Here is a 13,820-nt window from a genome sequence, read left to right as displayed (position 1 = left end):
AATGGAACATGTTCCAAACTGCACCAGACTTCAGATGACAGTTAATGGTCCGGCCTTCAAAACCTCAATATGACAATAGTGAGTTTTCCTCAAAAGCTGTTGCCATGGCAACGCATCCCTCACCGTTAAGCACGATATTACTATAACTCCTGTGTAAATGGTAAAAAATGTCACATGTGTGCTAACGTTCAAGCCCTCGAGACATTATGTGTCAGTTTTGAGATTTCGTCAAATTTCATTGCTATTGTAACAAAATGGTCTCCATGAAACGCGGTTTTCTCATAACTCCAGTTAACATGCTCCAAACGGCCCAAAACTTCAGAGGTTTGATAACGATGCAGCCCTCAACACATCTATGCGTATTATGGGGTGTCATTAAATTCCGTTGCCATGGCGACAGATCACTCTCCATCAAACACAATGTTTATGATACTGCTGTAACTCCCACGTAGGTTGTCAGATCGACCTGAAACTTCCCACGTTTGCCAACGGCCGAGTCCTCGAGACATCTGCCTGACGTCGACGTGCGGACAACAGCCTGCGGAGCGTCGAAGACCCGCTCAACGCTGCTTGCAGCTTTAATTATTATTGTTGTTGTTGCTATAATGCAGGGGTATTCAATTTAATTTCAAAAAGGTCCAGTTAGAGAAAATGTCATTAAATGCTTTGTTTACGCTGTCTACCTTTCTCTTTTTTGAGCACATCATTGAAATTACTCACTGACTGCACCGATTTGATTGGCTGAGTAGCGTCACCTCCTTAAAACATTAAACAATAACTTTTTTAGACCTTTTTATCTTTATGTTTCAAACATACATTTTTGTTATGCTTTAAACACTACAATTTTTACATTTTCAACATCGTGGATGAATCCTTATATGCTCCCGGCAACACATTGAACGTCAACTTTGCCTCCTTATTACACTCACCCCTACTTTAGTAGGAACAGTGAGTCTGCGTTTTTGATGCGCACAGGCGGATGATGCAGGGATCAGAGTCCTGCATCGGGTCGGGGACCCGACAGGTGACCCGCAAAAAAAGTGATTTGCGGGTGATATTTAAATTTTTTTTTAAAAACGGGGTTCTGGGTGAAACAAAGAAGATGCGGGTTGGGAATTAATTAATAAATAAATATATTTAAATAATAATAATTTAATTGAATGTTTAAAGATTCCTCAGACCTCTCCCCCGCGGGACTGCGCATAATCATAACATCTGCACCGCATCAATCTGCTGCTGAGCGCGCCACATATAAAATAGCTGGGGTAAATAATTCTTCCTTGTGAAGCTGACAATTGAGCGGCCCAGACCAAGCAAGGAGGCAGAGGCAGAATGTCCAAAATACAACCCAGTGTGGGCATTTATTACATCATGAACACATGACACACAGCCTCAATCCTGCTGTTGCTGTGAGCACAGTCAACAGCCACAATGATCTCACACACACTCTCTCAAACAGAAAAACCCCAGAGCCTAAATGCACAACCCAATCAACCTAACAGGACACAGGTGAGGGGGGAGGAGACAACACAGGGCACCAGGTGCACACAATCAACGGCAACAGACAAGGGGAAAGGGGAACACATTTCAAAATAAAATACAATAAATACTACATCAATAGTATAAATTGTATACAAATGTGCACATAGGCAAGGCCAGAAGCCGTCAGTCCAAGTTACCTTCGTCACATTTCCTTCCCCCTCTCCCCATGAAGCACAGTGTCTTAACAGTCTTGGCTTCAGGACCACCAGTCAGCCACCCGATTTGACTTCCCTGGCCAGTACTTAAAAAGCTTACGAAATGCTTTTAGCACCTGTTAGTGGGCTTAGTATATGATAGAGGTTGCATTTGTATTGTGAAATGTGCCATAGGATTTTTTTATTATTGATCTATTTTTTTATAAATCACGATTATAACAGCATACAAAAGTTGTCAGTTAGTAACAATCGTTCGTTGCGCCGGAAACATCAACTTCAGCCATTTCCGGCGGTGACGTCATGAGTAGAACACAGCTGAGCTCAGTCCCGTTTGAATGCATTGAAGGGCCAAATATTATGACAAAGGATGCACAGCAATAAGACGCCAAGAATAATTGGCAAGCGATATGTTGTATGGGGATGTGGGGCCGTCTCAACATCTGGTTATGGGATGTTTTTGTGGCCAAAAAATGATCAAATGTTGCGTATATGGACAAAATAAGTGCGTCGTATGAGGCGGACTTTGGCTAGACCAGGTAACCCGGGGTCGATGAAACCGACGATGTGTGGGCAGCACATCGAGAGATCGTGTTTCGAACAATCAACAATGCCCGCTAAGGAGAGAGAGTAAAAGCTTTCTCGAAGGTTCGTTTTGCTTTCTTCCAACGTTACGTTAACTTAACCTTACGTTTGCCATGAGGATATGTTACTTCACTTAAGAGCTAGCTGTCTTAGCTAACAACAGTTAGCAGCTAACGTTTTCTGCAGTTTGTGTTTCCACTGAAAAACGTGATGTAGTTATTTAAGGGTAAGTTAACTAAACGTTATCTTACAAGTAGAGAGAGTTAAGTTGTGTTTAAAATCGTCAATGTAATGCACGTTAAAGGTTTTGTGTTGAGCATGAAGTTAGCTTTACTGTAGCTCATCAAAGGTTAGCATGTTAAATGAGTTGGGTCCGACATATACTTTGAGTAATGTTAGTTTGCTGCTAAAAAAAATCAAACATTATCAGATGAGTACATCACCAAAGTGTGTGAGTCTGTCAGGGGATTTGATCTGTTCTCTGCATGTCGTACAGGGCCTATGTACACACTGCTCTGGTATGAATTAAAAATATAATTGTAAAATGTAAGTCTCTTGCTCTTGTCATCGTTCAGGCTTTGCATTTGAACTCCTATGACTGGTTACGGACTTGAAGGGAACGACTTCCTGGCCTTCCTGACATCCAGGAAAATGGTGAGACTCTAATCCATTTCAATGCCAACAGCAAGTGATTGTTTTAACTTTTTTAATAAGATTTTTTGGAGAATTTCTGTTTTATTAGATAGTAGAAATCTACTGGAACCTAACAACAGAGAGAGAGAGAGAGATAGAGAGAGAGAGAAAAAGAGAGAGAGAGAGAGAGAGAGAGAAAGAGAGAGAGAGAGAGAGAGGAGAGGGGGAGAGGGGGAGAGGGAGGAGATGATATGCAGCAAAAGGCCCAACCGGATGGTTGCTGCTCCATGTGGAACGTGTTCTATCAGGTAAAGCACTTTGGTACCCAGTTATTTATGGTATTAAGTTTGAATTTAGCCTTTGGAAGGTAATTTCCAACAGTGCATTGTTATGACTGTCTCTAAACATTCCTGTAATAATTTGTTTTTTTATTGTTGATATTGTTTTGTTCTTTATTTTTGTTGTGAGAATCACTTGCAATTGTGTAAGTGCTATATAAATAGTTATACTAATATTATTGTTGTTACCATCATTACCATTATTAAAAATGTTTTCTTTGTTTTCTTTATTTATCGCTGCAGAAAGGATCATGCCAGCCCACATCAAACACCTGACCAAGAACTTGTGAATCTTCAGGCAGAAAAGATGAAAACACCTGTTCAAAGTTCCAGTTTCCTGTACATGGAACCATGCCTCTCCTCTGTTCCACATGTCTTCAGTCAGTCCCGGGGCCTGATCTTCGCTTAGCCGGCTAACTTCAGGGAAAACTCCGGCTTTCCGGTCTGGTTCTCTTTTTAGCGGGCTAGCTCTCCATGGTAACTTATGCTGAGCGGCTAACCTGTCCCGGAGCAGGATAGGTTGCAGGCTAAGAGATCAACTCAGCGAAAGCACCGCCTGCTGACCAATCAGAGCTCAGTGTGCAGAGTTTAAAGCGATCAAGTCACAGGAGAAAGGAAATACAGTTTAAATTGCCGTTGCAGGAAAGACAGCCGGCAAAAATCACAGACTGTGTGAACGTGAAAATTAATAGAATATCACCTCCCATCTTCAGAGCGATCTGACTATTATAACATTAGCGTTAAGAAAGCTTACTTAAATATCTGCCAAATCATAAGTAACCGGATCAAAGTAACACTAAGTACAGTCCGCGGCACTGTGAGTGCAGACGTCGATGTGTCCCATCATTCATATCACATCACATCATAATGTATCATATATTTCCTTATCTGAGTCAGCTTCTTGAGCCGTAGCCTATCTGGTCGTGCAACACTCAGTGTCACATACTGTATGCAGAAGCATTATTTTAAGCAACACATTAAGTTGACGAAACACTCGAGTCAAATGTAATTAAAGTCAGATCCACTCGTGTCTTAGACGGGGCAGTGATATCATAAACCTGTTAATGTACGCATTCAAACACTTTTTCTTTTACCAGCTGTATTCACCTTGCAGGTGCAGCTATGTTGCTTTATCCTGGATAAAGTGTTTAAGTCATGGATGTTTAAAGTTTAACGTCTTCATATTTGTCTAATTATATAGTTGACTTTTCATTCAGGATGTATGACGCGCTGCGCTGTCGGTACGCTTCTCCATGTTTGTGATTGGTCGAATGCTCCAAATACCACCCCTTTCATGTGAATGCGCACCTAACTAGATAGGACACGGCTGGCTTGAGCGATCCACTTGATAACCCGGGTCATAGTACCGTTTAGCGAGAGCGCGTATGTTTTGGATTAGGCCAACCGGCTAACTCAAACATATCCAGGTTAGGTTGAACCGCCTTCGTAGTACAGGCCTCTGGACCCTATGACTCGGACACTAGTTCTACCAAGGCTTATTAGAGGTAAGAGTGGTATGAGAGGAGTGGAGTTCTCATTCATAACACTCCGTTCGATGTCTCACTATGGGATGCGCCTCATCGCGGAGCAAACAGAAGCATTAATCTCATTACGCCAATCCTGATTGGCTGGTGATCTTGACGTCAGCGTCAGGGAATCCACCCCCTATAAGTAGCTTGCGCTACGCCGCATGCGTCATTCAAACACCTCTTCTCGCTTCAGAGCACATCTCTATATTGGTAGCCGGGCTAGCTTAACAGTCCACAGACTGAACCAAGCTATCCAAGCTAACTTCGGTCGACGGGCGCTCGCCGGCTACTTCTATATATACTTCTGCAAGAAGACTGTTAATACCAACACACCAGTTAGTATTGCAAATCGACCTCGCCGTTTTCTCCTCGGGAATAAAGGTAAGGTTTTGATTTTTTCAAGCTAGCAACACACGTGTTGCTAGTTTGTCTTCCCTCACTACCGACACCATGGTAGCGAGGAAGTTTTTTCTTTTTCTCTCTCACACCAGAGGAGGGGAAGATAAAAAGGGTATTAACACACCAGTTAATATTCTTTGAGAATAGAATTCTACACCGTCGTTTTTTCTCCGGATTAACGACAGTTGGGGAAGTATTTTTTCTCAGCAACGTACCTGTTACGAGCGGGTCCTCTCCACGCCGTCACCACGGCGACCGAGATGGACGCTTCTCTCCCTCACACCAGAGGAGTCAGGGACTCGGAGGCTCGGCTCTGTGGCTGCGGGTTGAAGATATCAGGCACAGACTCACACCAGGTCTGCTCGTCCTGTCTCGGGCTGGAACACGCCCAGGAGGCTATCGACAACCCCGGCTCGTGCGGACATTGTGCCCGCTTCACCATCAAGAGCCTCCGCCGACGGCTAGCACGCCAAGCTAGCTTGTCGGGTCAGGACTCCCTCATGTCCTCTGATTTACCGGACGGAAATCAGGACACGGGGGCGTCCACCACAGAGATGGAGCCCCGCACTGTGTCGGTCTGGGGCTCATCAGTAGTGGCAGCTGCAGAACCGGAGTCCCGCGCCGTGTCAGGCTGGGACTCGGTGGCAGCGAGGGACGTGCGAGCGGAGCCCCGCGCTGTGTCAAGCTGGGGCTCCCAACTGGACCTCACCATGGTCTCGCCCGCGGATGATGTCCCGGAGTTGGACTACATGGAGGACGAAGAGGATGAAACCTCTGGATTCCTCCTGTCCGACTCTGATGAGCAAGACGATGATGTCTTCGTGTCATCAGCTCAGGCTGCAAAGCCGGGAGCGATGGCTGCTCTCCCGGGCGATAGCACACCAGCTTCGCCCTGTCTGAGTATAGACCTGCAGGCCGTGTGTCAGCGTGCCGCAGCCAGACTAGACATCCCATGGCCCGAAATGGCCAAGGAGACCTACAGGTCCCGTTACGAGGGGAAAAATTTGCCCCAAGCAACGAGGACAAAGAGGCAACTCCTGCCGGTCTTCCCGGAGATGTTGGATGAGGTGTCGGTCTCGTGGAGAGACCGGCCCTTCAGCAACAAGGCCCCAATCCAGGGTGCCTCCTCCCCTAGACTGCGACGGTATGGAGAGGCTCGGCCTGCTCCGCATACCGCCGATGGAACCGCTGGTGGCAGCTCACCTCCTCCCGAGGATGGCGACTACACCGAGCAGGAACCCCACGCTGCCGGCAAAGGCGGACCGGTTCCAGTCAACCATGACTGAACGGTCCTACAGAGCCGCAGTATTGTCTGCCAGGGCTTTGAACATTTCCTCGCTGCTAACCGCTTACCAAGCGGAGCTCTGCGAGGATCTATCGAGTAATCCTGGACCGGCAGTACTGGACGAGATAGCCGCGATCACGGACATCTGTCTCCGCGTTCAACGCTGCGCCGTCCAGGCCACGGGAAAGGCAATGGGAATTATGGTGGTGCAGGAAAGAGCTAGATTCCTCAACCTCACCAACCTCCCAGACCGGGAAAGAGAGGATGTGCTGGACATGCCCATCATTCCCGAGGGGATTTTTGGATCTGCGCTCGCTTCTATGCAGAAGAGATGCGAGTCCAAGAAGAAGGAAGACGAGGCCCTCCACCTCTGTCTTCCTCGATGGGTCCAGCCGCTGCCTTCACAGCGGCAGTCCCTCGCCCAAGCTACCTCAGCTGCTCGGTTTAAAGTACCGAAACAGCAGAGGTCACGGCCCGCCCCGAGTCCCCAGCCCAGGCAGGAGACGAAGGCGAATTGGCCCAGAAAGTCTCCGGTTCCGGCTGCAGCCCAGGCGCAGCCAACCCGGAATTTCGGCCAGCAGGCGAGGAAGAAGAAGCTGGCGGCCTGACAGCCTCCTCTTCTTCCCTCGTTGACGGAGCTGGAAGGTTCCCCAGCTCCAGATGTGTTCCCGCTGCCTCGAGAGATGCCTCAAAGCCATCCTCAAGTGCACCAAAACACATGTCACAATATTGCTCTGTTTTCTCGGATAAAGCATTTCCCGCTGACGCATCCAGGCCTCAGGCTGAGGGCGCAGCTCAGAAAAATGAAAGAGAAAACAATAAAACCAATAAACAGCCCGCCATTTGTTCCCCTTTTGAGAGCAGCTACGGCCTCTCTCAAAAGGCGGACGATGAACGGGTCTGTGAAGGCACCGCCGCCACGCGCATGCGCAGTAACGACTGGGACTGTGAGGCTACCTCCGTCACGCGTATGCGCAGTGTCGGTGGGGACTGTCAAATCGGGGTACCACCGTGTTCAGAAACTAGAGGGCCCCATAACACAACAAATAGAGACTCAGAGGGCAAAAGACGTGACATCTCCGCTGGCTCTAAGGAGCGAACAGTGGAAGATGCTCACAACGTCTGCTTGGGTGTTCAAGACAGTTACACGGGGTTACAGACTCCAATTCGCTGTCACCCCCCCTTGCTTCTCGGGCGTTCTGTATTCACAGGCCCGAGGGGAGTCAGCCCACATTCTAGAAAGAGAGATTCTCTCACTTCTAGAAAAGGAGGCTATATCTATAATACCCGCCGAGCAGAGTCAGAGCGGCTTTTATTCCAAGTATTTCCTCGTTCCCAAACGGGGAGGGAACGGAATTCGGCCAATACTAGATTTGAGGGCTCTGAACAAATATCTAAGAAGATACAAATTCAGAATGCTCACTCACACATCTCTGCTGCGTCTCGTGCGACAAAACGACTGGTTTACATCAGTCAACCTGAAAGATGCGTATTTCCACATCCCAGTATATTACCCACACAGGAAATATCTGAGGTTCGCATTTCAGGGGATCTGTTACGAATACAGAGTACTTCCCTTCGGTCTGTCTCTCAGTCCAAAAGTGTTTGTACGATGTACGGAAGCCGCGATAGCCCCGTTAAGACAACAGGGTATTCGCCTGGCAACCTACCTAGACGACTGGCTGCTTCTCGCACAGTCGGAACAGGAGGCTATTACGCAGACAAATGTCCTCGTAAAGCACCTGCTCAACCTGGGTTTTCATAATAAACACAGAAAAGAGCATGTTGTGCCCGGCACAGACTGTACTCTTCCTGGGTTCACACCCGCCTGTCAGCGGAAAGAGTGAAAGCTTTCAGAGCTTGCCTCGCTCATTTCCAGCTGCGCAAACATGTTCTTTTCAGATCATGCCTGCGGTTACTGGGGCTCATGGCGTCAGCCATCCTGGTTGTACGGCTGGGACGGTTACACATGAGGGAGTTTCAGCGCTGGGTAGCCGCTCTAAAACTAAACCCCGCGCGTCATGGAGCACGGAGAGTGATGGTTACTGTGAAATGCGTAATGGCACTGCGCCACTGGCTGCACCCGACTTTTCTGGTACGGGGCGTGCCTATGGGTGCTGTCCTTTCACGGAAGGTGGTCACCACAGACGCATGTCTGACAGGCTGGGGAGGTATTTACGAAGGTCGTCCGGTGAGGGGTCTCTGGAGCAGAGACCTCCAGCGGTCGCACATAAATTACCTGGAGCTTTTAGCGGTGTTCCTCACCCTAAAACGCTTTCTGCCTTTTCTCAGAGGACACCATGTCCTTGTGAGGACGGACAATACGACCACAATATCGTATATAAACCGACAAGGGGGTTTGCGCTCTCTCCAGTTACACATGCTGGCACGCAAACTGATCTTGTGGAGCTGCGGCCGTCTCCTCTCTCTGAGAGCGACGCACGTACCGGGTGTGATGAACCTCGGGGCAGACCTGCTGTCCCGGGGTGTACCACTATATGCAGACTTGACTCTACATCCAATGGTTGTGAGCCAGCTGTGGGTGCGTTACGGCCGAGCCGTGGTAGATCCGTTCGCATCAAAAGAAAATGCTCACTGTCAGCTTTTCTTTTCAATGCGCGATCAAAACGCACCATTAGGCGTGGACGCGCTCGCGCACATTTGGCCTCCGGTCCTCCTGCTTCCTCCACTAGGTCTCTTTATGACTGTAAGTGGAGGGTGTTTGAGGACTGGTGCCTTCAAAAAGGGCACACCTCTTTTCAATGCCCTGTGGGAGTGATTTTATCATTTCTACAGGACCTAATTGATAAACACAGAGCTTTCTCCACGATCGAAGTCTACCTGGCTGCTATTGCTGCATGCCATGTGGGTTTTGAGGGTAAGACGGCCGGCCAGCATCCTCTGGTCTGCCGTTTTATGAAGGGAGCTCGCAGGCTCCTTCCTGTTTCCAGGTCACTGGTGCCCTTATGGGACTTGACAGTGGTTTTAGATGGGCTCACTCGAGCCCCATTTGAACCCCTGGAAGAAGCTGACATGAAGCACCTGTCACTCAAGACAGTGCTGTTACTGACCCTGGCATCCGCCAAGCGAGTCAGTGACATTCATGCGCTATCTGTACATCCTTCATGCACTCAGTTCGCCCGAGGGTTAACGAGAGTGTTGCTGAAGCCCAACCCTGCCTTTATACCTAAGGTGGTTGGTTCATGTACCCCCATTGACATTGAGGCATTTCCTCAGCCGCTGTGTCCCTCCGGGGAACAGCAGCCGAATTTGCTATGTCCAGTCCGTGCTTTACGCACTTATATGGACAGATCAAAAGAGTTTCGTCATAATGACCAACTCTTTGTGTCCTGGGCTAACCCTCAGAAGGGCAAGCCTGTTACTAAGCAACGGCTCTCTCACTGGATTGTGGAGGCAATTGCTTTGGCTTACACGAGTCAGGGTCTGCAGGCACCTTCGGGTTTGCGTGCTCATTCGACTCGTGGTCTGGCTACATCCTGGGCTTTGTTCAGGGGTGTTTCCATCCAAGACATTTGTGCAGCAGCGAGCTGGTCCTCGCCGCTCACTTTTGTCCGCTTTTACAGATTAGACGTCTTTGCTCCCAATGTGGCCCATGCAGTGCTGGGCCCCCTGCTGAGTTAGAGCTCTAACTGTTAAGTTCTGGTTGGTCTTGGTGACTTTTGAGATAAGCTCGTCTGGCAATACGGGAGCTACAATATCCCATAGTGAGACATCGAACGGAGTGTTATGAATGAGAACTATAGGTTACTTACGTAACCCCAGTTCTCAGAGTAACATGAAGTGAGATGTCTCACCAGACGGCCCTCCTTGCTATGGTGAAGCGAGAAGAGGTGCTTATTTTGAATGACGCATGCGGCGTAGCGCAAGCTACTTATAGGGGGTGGATTCCCTGACGCTGACGTCAAGATCACCAGCCAATCAGGATTGGCGTAATGAGATTAATGCTTCTGTTTGCTCCGCGATGAGGCGCATCCCATAGTGAGACATCTCACTTCATGTTACTCTGAGAACTGGGGTTACGTAAGTAACCTATAGTTATCTTTGTATTTAGGCTGCAAGTCGACAAAGGTGATCAGATATCAATAAAAATCTGATTTATTTGATATTGATTGTCTGCCAATACCGAATCCTGACCCGATTATTCTATTTCCCAGATAATACAGCTGCACCGTGTACACTAGCTCTATTTGTTTTTGCCATTGTAATTCACCATAAGCAATTGTTGACTGTAACGTCTATGCCAGGGCTATTCAATTGGCGGCCCCGGGTGATATTTACTGGCCCTTTGAGTATAATGTTAAAAAGTTAAAAAAAAAAATTAAAGTTTAATTTAAAAAAATTCATTTAACATTTTTTGTTTTTGGGCCAGAGTACCTTTATTCCTGAGAGGGTGTTACATTGAGAGATAGAGGGGAAGACATTGCCTGAAAACTGGCGGGCTCGGGTTTCGAACCCACCTACTAGGAACTCCTGTCATTTATTGCGTCTCTGTGCGCATCCTCGCGGCTCGCGCTGCCCTTCACTACAAGTTCGCGCACCTTCGGCGGTTTCCCGCCAATGGTACGATTAATCAAACCTGGTCAGCATAGTTTCATATCAAAATGTCTCTTTCTACGTTAAAAAAACGAAAGGTTGACACCGAAAACCGGCAATTCAACAGCGAGTGGAAAGAGAAGTACTTGTGTGTAAATGTCAGTGGGAGGCCCTTGTGTTTAATCTGCAATGAGTGTTTATCTGTGTGTAAAGAGTACAACTTGAGAAGGCATTTTAAGACAGCTCACGCCAACTTTGACACCACTTTTCCAGCGGGCTCTGATGCTAGCCGCCAGAAGATTTTGGGGCTAACTTCGTGCTTTGACTAAAGACGTAGCTCCCTGTTTTGGGCTTGCACTGACCAAGAGAGAGCTACCGCAGCGTCCCTACGAGTGGCCTGGATATTAGGCAAAAAGAAAAGGCCTTTTACGGACGCAGAGACAGTCAAAGAGTGTATGCTTGCATCAATTGAGGAAGTGGTTGCAGATGAGAAAATCAGAAAAAGCGTTATTGACTCAATTAAGAAATTCCGATTTCTGACACGTCAACATAAAGGAGAGTAGAGACCCTTGCATCGGACGTTTTTGAGATTCTCTTGGACAAACTGAGAAAGGCGGAGGTTATGTCGCTAGCTATTGATGAATCCACTGACAGCAGCGATGTTGCACAGCTGTGCCTCTATGTTAGATCTTTTGATGGTGAGTGCTTTCGGGAGGATCTACTTGGATTAATTCCTTTGGATGGACACACGACCGGTGAGGTGATGTTCCACAAAGTGGTTTCGTTTTTCAAGGAGCACAAGTTGGGATTGGATCGTATTAACATGCTTTTAACGGATGGGGCCCTTGCGATGTCGGGCCGAACACAGGGACTGTCCGCTAGGCTGGCAGATGTGGCTCCACAGCTGAGATCGCTTCATTGCCTCATCCACCAAAGCCTCCTGTGCGCAAAACTGAGTGGTGAGTGAGTGACATTAAATGGCTAAGCAAAGGAAACGTCTTGAAACGATTTTGTGAACTTAAAGAGCATCTTGCGGGTTTTTATTTTTTCTACATTTATGCTTAAACTTGCTTGAAAATTACAATTAAAAAAGTGAATGCAGGATTTGATATGTTTTACGAGACATAAGGGCAGGAATTCAGAGGGAAAGGACCAATTTTGAGCTCTGCTCTTAAAAACGGCTTTTTTTTAAGGTCATATGTCAAACGCGTCATATTACATCACACAGGGGACACATATCCGCTCTCTGACCGCGGGTATAGTAGAGTTGCGTTGAGTAGAGCGGTTGTGTTTTAAGGAGCTGGTATTTTTCGGTAGTTTTACATTGTATTTCACCATTTGTAATCATGGTGCAGTATTGTGTTTGTGCAGGTTGCACAAATACCAGCCTGTCAGGACATCGAGTCCACAGTAAAAAGGACCGGAGCTAGCGTTCGTTTCTGGGTGCGTTGTGCATCCACCTCCCTGCAGCACATACTCTCCACAGCTTTATCAGGAAACCGTATTACTTCTGTCTCCCCCCCCCCTTCGCTGGTCTCTCTCTCTCCCCTCAGGTACTGTGTTGTTTGTGTGTGCGTGGTGGCTGTCACTCCTGGCTCCCGGCTCAACCTCCACTCACCTGCTGCAATCAGCTGTGCACCCTCCCCGACTACACACCTGCTTTCCATCAAGCCATTTACAACGACATATCAACGGAGGCTCCACAACCTTTCTCCGCCAGATCGTCAAGTATCAGCCGTATCTCGCGTCTCTCCTCCGGTACACAGCACCGTAGTGTGGTGGAGTTGCATTAGGTAACGCGAGATACGGCTGATACTTGCACATTAGTTTCTGTTATGGATCAGTATCAACAGTCCTGCCATTAACGTTACTATATTATCAATGCTACTTTAGTTATAGCCTGATATATGATAGCTAACTTCACAATGTTGTGATGTGACGTTAGCTAACATTCTGTAGCTAACGCGGGTCACTCACCAAGATAGCTGCCCAGTTCTCCACTGGTTCTCCTCACACCACAGCTCAATTTCTCTCCGATGGCCGTTATTTCTTCTAATCCTTGGCTGCTCCTGGTCTCTTGGACGCCTAGCAGGCTCATAATTATAAGGTTGTGGTCCGTCATATGCATTAGAATATTCATGTTCAACTTCTTCTGTGTCTTCTAGCAAAACTAGCATTGGGATCCATGTTTATTAATACGTTACACCGGCCACTCTCCTCCTTGTGTCCCCCGTGTTACGTCACACGCAGGAGGTCACGTGCCGAGGCTTTTTTATGCGGAAGTGAACATTTCTTACAAAAACGACGCCAGATGTCACTGTAGTGTATATTTCTGTATATTTTTTGGAAAATCTAGTGTATTCATCATTTTCCTACACATTTATTCACTGGTTTCTTTAACCTGGAAGTTGCTCTTTAAGGAGGAGATCATGGCGTTTCTCCGCAATTCAAAACATAAAAAAGCCAACGCCTTTCTGTGTCTGATAGAGAATGATGAGTTTTACGCTGCTGTATGCTTTTTGAGCGACATTTTCCAACATCTGAACCAACTCAATTTGGAGCTGCAGGGCAGAGATACAATGGTTACACAACTTGTGGAGAGACTCCATGCGTTTCAAAAAAAGCTCACCTTTTTTTGTGGATTTATGTCCAGGCAAAATGCCCCATTTTCCAACACTGCGCACTGCAGGTTTACAAATCACCGAGGTGATGACTGGATTTATGGACGCATTGAAAACCAACTTTGCCGCGAGGTTTGAACATTTCAGTCTCCCGACTGAAGTGATGAGATTTGTGAAGGACC

Source organism: Notothenia rossii, assembly GCF_949606895.1.
Source record: "Notothenia rossii genome assembly, chromosome: 2".
NCBI lineage: Eukaryota > Metazoa > Chordata > Actinopteri > Perciformes > Nototheniidae > Notothenia > Notothenia rossii.
This window is presented reverse-complemented; position numbering follows the sequence as displayed.